This window comes from Vombatus ursinus, unplaced genomic scaffold (genome assembly GCF_900497805.2).
Source record: "Vombatus ursinus unplaced genomic scaffold, bare-nosed wombat genome assembly UNPS02006627.1, whole genome shotgun sequence".
NCBI classification, from domain to species: Eukaryota; Metazoa; Chordata; class Mammalia; order Diprotodontia; family Vombatidae; genus Vombatus; species Vombatus ursinus.
This window is the reverse complement of record NW_020946405.1, coordinates 1-4,998: the sequence shown is the minus strand read 5'-3', so window position 1 is coordinate 4,998 and position 4,998 is coordinate 1. Positions and strand designations below refer to the sequence as shown.

General features: G+C 42.2%; 1 long non-coding RNA gene across 1 annotated transcript; it reads right to left on the bottom strand.

Moving 5' to 3' along the window:
- Positions 1-548: 548 nt before the first annotated feature.
- LOC114033029 lies at positions 549-4,992 on the bottom strand. The gene is made up of 3 exons (XR_003567912.1): positions 4,875-4,992; positions 867-918; positions 549-746 (listed from the first exon to the last, which is right to left on the bottom strand). It is a non-coding gene; the product is annotated as an uncharacterized LOC114033029 (long non-coding RNA).
- Between the last annotated feature and the right edge of the window lie 6 nt (positions 4,993-4,998).

Sequence of the window (4,998 nt, the reverse complement as noted above, 5' to 3'; positions counted from 1 at the left end):
AAGAGCAGGAACAAGGAAATCTTAGCAACAAGTCGAAGAGGAAAAAACGTTTTGGGGAGAGAGGCAGAAAGGGACATAATTGCTTAGGGGAGGTAGTCAGAATTTTCTACCAGAAACAACCCATCAGTTAGAAGGCAGGCAAAAGTGGAAGGAAAGAGGGAAAGAAGAGGTCAACAAATAGACATGTCTCCATTCAGTCTGAGAGCCCAAGAGTCAAGTTCCCCTAACTTCAGGTCAGTGACTCACATACTTAGAAACAGTGAGCCTTACTTACTAATAGCAGGGTTGAGGGCAGAAGGAACAGCCACTCAGGCTGACTTCTCTCCAAATGCTTTCAGTCAAGAAACAGAGAATTAAGAGTCAGAAAGCCCCTTGATGACTACCTAGTTCAACTCCCTCATTTTACAGAAGAGAATACCAAGGGCAAAACAGCACCTCAAGTGAGGACAAAAGCAACTCAATTATTTCCAGCTGAGACTACAATAAATATATCGGTTTAACATGAAGAAGGCAAAGAGAGCCCTGGGCTGCCATCCCCACTACCTGCTGCTTCTCTTGTATTTCTGCCACTATACTCTTCCCGTCCACCAGAGCCTGGAAGCTATAAACAGCAGAGTCTTCATCCATGGGGAACACAAAGAATGCTTCCACAGGAGCTGCTTCCTCATTCTTGTAGTCCAGGCTTGCAGACACATCTGCCACAAACTCACGGATAGACACAGCCACCGAGATGCTCTTAAGAGGCACTGGAGGAAGGAAATGCACTTCAGTCCTCAATTCTCACCACCAAACACTCCACAGAAGGGCTACACACTTCTGGAGTTCTCTCCTTTTCTTAACCTTGCCTGTACTCCTGGTAGACTTACCTGGCTGCTTGGAACAGGTGAGAAGACCACAAGGGAATTCCATGGTGAAACTCTGTTTAAAAAAAAGTAAAGTGAAATCTGAAGTAATCCATAGATGTTGTTCCAACCCCATTGTCAACCACTTTTTATTGGAACCAGAATTTTCTACCAGAAACAACCCATCAGTTAGAAGGCAGGCAAAGGTGGCAGGAAAGAGGGAAAGAAGAGGTCAAGGAATAGACATGTCTCCATTCAATCTGAGAGCCCAAGAGTCAAGTTCCCCTAACCCCAGGTCAGTGACTCACATACTTAGAAACAGTGAGTCTTACTAATAGAAGTGTACTAGCTGCTACACATAGGAGACCCACAAAGGCTGGAAGATAATTGGGGGCTTCAGCCCCAGAACTGGTAAATGAAAGGGAAAAATGGTGATTGATGACATAAGTGGGCAGTCCCTCCTTTATTCGGAGAGGAACTCCTAATTCAAAAAAATGTTTATTTCTATTTGTAGGTATGTGGTTGTTTCCAAGGAAAAGTATGTTACTGCTGAACTATCCTCTCTGGGTCTTACCAAGCTGTGACCTAAATCCTAAAGGAAGCCAGATTCTTCCTCTTCTTTTCATGTTTTTGGAGGGGGAGTTGACCTTAGCTTTTCTTACCAGTGTCAGCTCAATACATATTTCAGCACTCTTGAATGTTATTCTTACAGGACAAAGGCATGCTTTTGAATTCATTCTTCATTTCCTGACTTTACTTTCACTTTCTTTACAACTATTTTTTTTTTAAATCTAGGTTGTTTGAAAAGTTCTCCAAGCACTCATAGGGGGTTTTCTTTAGTCAATCCCCCTTTGTCTTCCTGATGGGAATCACGGAAGAATTTCATTTTTGAGAACAGTCTTGGATTGAGGTCATGAACAATGGTTGGTTGAATGACGGACAAAGTACACTTACTGTGTACAAAACATTGTCATACAAATTTAGAAAGCAAGATAGTTCCTCCTTTTAAGGACCTCACAGTCTAAAAGGAATCTCCAACAGATATAAAAGGCTTCCAACTTCTTTGGAAAACCTAGGCCATAAAATTCAACCTTTTCTGTCTCTGCACCCCTTGAAGTCTGCTCTTAAAATCTAGAGCATGTGTCATACTCTGCCTGGCTTTCCACTTCTCTATCACAAATTCTAAGCTGGAGTGATCACTTTCCCACCAAAGTTTCTATCCCCTCCACCCACCCAACCAATTCTTCCTTATTGGTGAAAGTCAGATTCAAAATGGACTTCCATTTTTTCCATTTTTTGAAGGATGAAATTATCATTAAAGAAAGTCAAAAAATTATTAGCTGTTCTGGTTGGGGAAAGAGAGGGAGAAGAGAAGGGTTCCAGCACATCTTTAGAAAATTGAAATGTGGGGGCAGCTAGGTAGTGCAATGGATAGAGCACCAGCCCTGTATTTAGAAGGACCTGAGTTCAAATCCGGCCTCAGACACATAACACTTACTAGCTGTGTGTCCCTGGGCAAGTCACTTAACCCCCATTGCCCAACCAAAAACTAAAAAAAAAAAAATTGAAATGTCAGAGTCAAATCTGTGATGTGGCTCAGTCTCCTCATTAATGTCATCTTTCAGGTTGTCTACACTATACTTTGATGACAATATTTACCACATTTTTTTTTGCTACCACAGATCTTTATCCAATTCTTCTGTCCACCTTGCTTTCTCCCTCCAGTTCTTAGATTTCTTCATCAGATTATCTTCTGACAGAAAATTGTTAATATAATGGCAGAAAATTATTAATACCAAATGTTACTTGCCACTCCCTTAATGATCCCAGTAATGTCAGAATTTCAGTAATGTTTTTACATTCCTACTCTGAAAACATTTATTCATGATTATGTTGGACTGAACCACATCCTAAGTCCCCCTACCCAGAGATTTTACCATGTAAAGGAACCTAAATTAAGCTGGAGTTCAGCTTCTAATGTCCTTGCCCCCTCGCATAAAGTGCAAAACAGCCAGAATGAAGTGGGTTTCCTTGCTAAGGAATTGCCAAGGGCCACTGAGGTGTCAGGACCAGGCCTTGCTATCTCATTCTACCTACTCCCTCCCCCTCTTCTCAAAGTATAGGAACTATGAAAGTGCCCTTGAGACTGATATGTCTGTTTTCTATGAGTTACCTTAGCAAGCAGATGCACTGGACACAGAGTAAGCCTGTTTGCTGAAAGTAGCCAATCAAGAGTCTGCAGGGAGCCAAAGTATTGCTCACTCCCAGACTCCTTTGCTAGTGTTCACTGGCTGACCTTGCTGAGCTATAAACTCTCTCTCCCCTCCCACAGCACCCCCCCCCAAATGGCTCAAACCAGCTTTGTGATCAATTGTTGCTTCAAAGCATCCTGCTTCTATGTTCACCTATTCTTGGGAAAGATTGTCCATTCTTTTTCCCAGGTACTCCCTGAGCTCCCTGTGTGGTTTTCAAGGATAAATCTCCCCTGCCTATCCTAGGCTGTGGACTCCTCTGTAATAGGGACCACTGGCACTAGTGTCTGATTTTCCTCCCAATAAAATATTTCTGCTTTCAACTCAACTTGGACTCCTCTGCATTTTGAGGGGTGGGCTTCACCCTGCTGACAGAACCTTTTCCAGTGAGTTGGCTGCTGGGCCATCCCCCAGAGTGGCAGGTTTGTACCCTGGAATCTACTCTGTTTTCTCAATTAAAGCTTTATTCCTCAACTAGTGGCTTTGATTTATTTCAGGAATTGACACTTCTAAATACACAATCCTATTGGGTATAGTAAGGGTTGTCATGCTGAATGAAGTGTTCTCCCAGCTTCTTTTCTACCATGAGCCACAGGTGAGTCCCTGATCTATATCACTCCCCTGTGGGATCTTGGGGGAAGACAAAGAGACTTTCCACAGGCACCCTAAAATCTTATGGAAAGAATAGCACTATCCTTGCTTACTTAAAAAATTCTGAAAAAGATAGCTAAGACACAACTCTGAACATCCAGTGAACACTAAAAGGTCAAAACAGTCCCAAGAAGTCATTGCTTACCTTGGCTAAACTTCCCAAGGACACCAAGAGAGTGAAAATTCATGGGAAGCGTCTCTATTCCTCTGAAAACCTGTGGCACAATTCCTTGGCCCTCTATGCTCAGCCCTAACTTCGATTTTAATATTATTTTAATATTTAATAGCAGTTTTTATTTAGTATTTAATAATATTTTAATAAATAACTTCTAGTTATTTGCATTTTTTTTCCCTCCCAGAATGAGCTCATTGAGAACAGGAGATGTTTTTACTTTTCCTTGTAACTTCAGCATTTAGCATAGCGCCTAGCACATTTTTTGTTCTTCTGGTTTATTGGTGTCAGACTCTTCCTGACTCCATTTTTGGTTTTCTTGGCAAAGATACCGGAGTGCTTCGATATTTCCTTCTCCAACTCATTTTACAGAGGAGGAACTGAGATGCAAACAGGACTTGTGGATCACACAGCTGGTAAGTGTCTGAGGGTGGGTTTAAACTCACTGAGGAGGAGTCTTCCTGACTCCAAGCTTAGCCCTCTATTCACTTCACCACCTAGCTGTCTTGACATGGTAAGTGTTTAATATAAATATTTGTGAATTATCACCTTAATACAGTAAACCGAGGCTCACCCGGAGAACCCAGCCAGTGGATAAATACACATTTGCTCCCCTTGACACCCCCATGTCAGCTCTAAACATCCAGCCCCAAGTTTCAGCAAGAATGTGATCAGGAACAATCAGGCAAATCCTAGCTAAGGCTGGCTGGGGCCTACAAAATGCAATCAGAACAGGGAGCACCCTGCAAGGTCCTGGATAATAGAACCTGCAGTATTAGTAGATCAGGCTGGAACAAGAATTCTGCCCCTGTGGCAGCTCTAAGTAAAGAACAGGAAGGGACTGAGCAGTAAATAGATTGTCCAAAATGGGTGAAACATATGAGGCCTGGGCAACAAAGCCAAAGTTCTCATAATGGCAGAAAGTTAGAGCTGGAAGGTTCCATAAGAAGTACTTACTTTTAACAGAGGAATCTGAGGCCCAGAAATAAGAAGTGATTTGTCCAAGATTCAGAAACAGAATACAAATTCAGGTCTTCTGAATCTTGATTCCAAGTGCGGAGTGCTTTCCAATGCACAACCC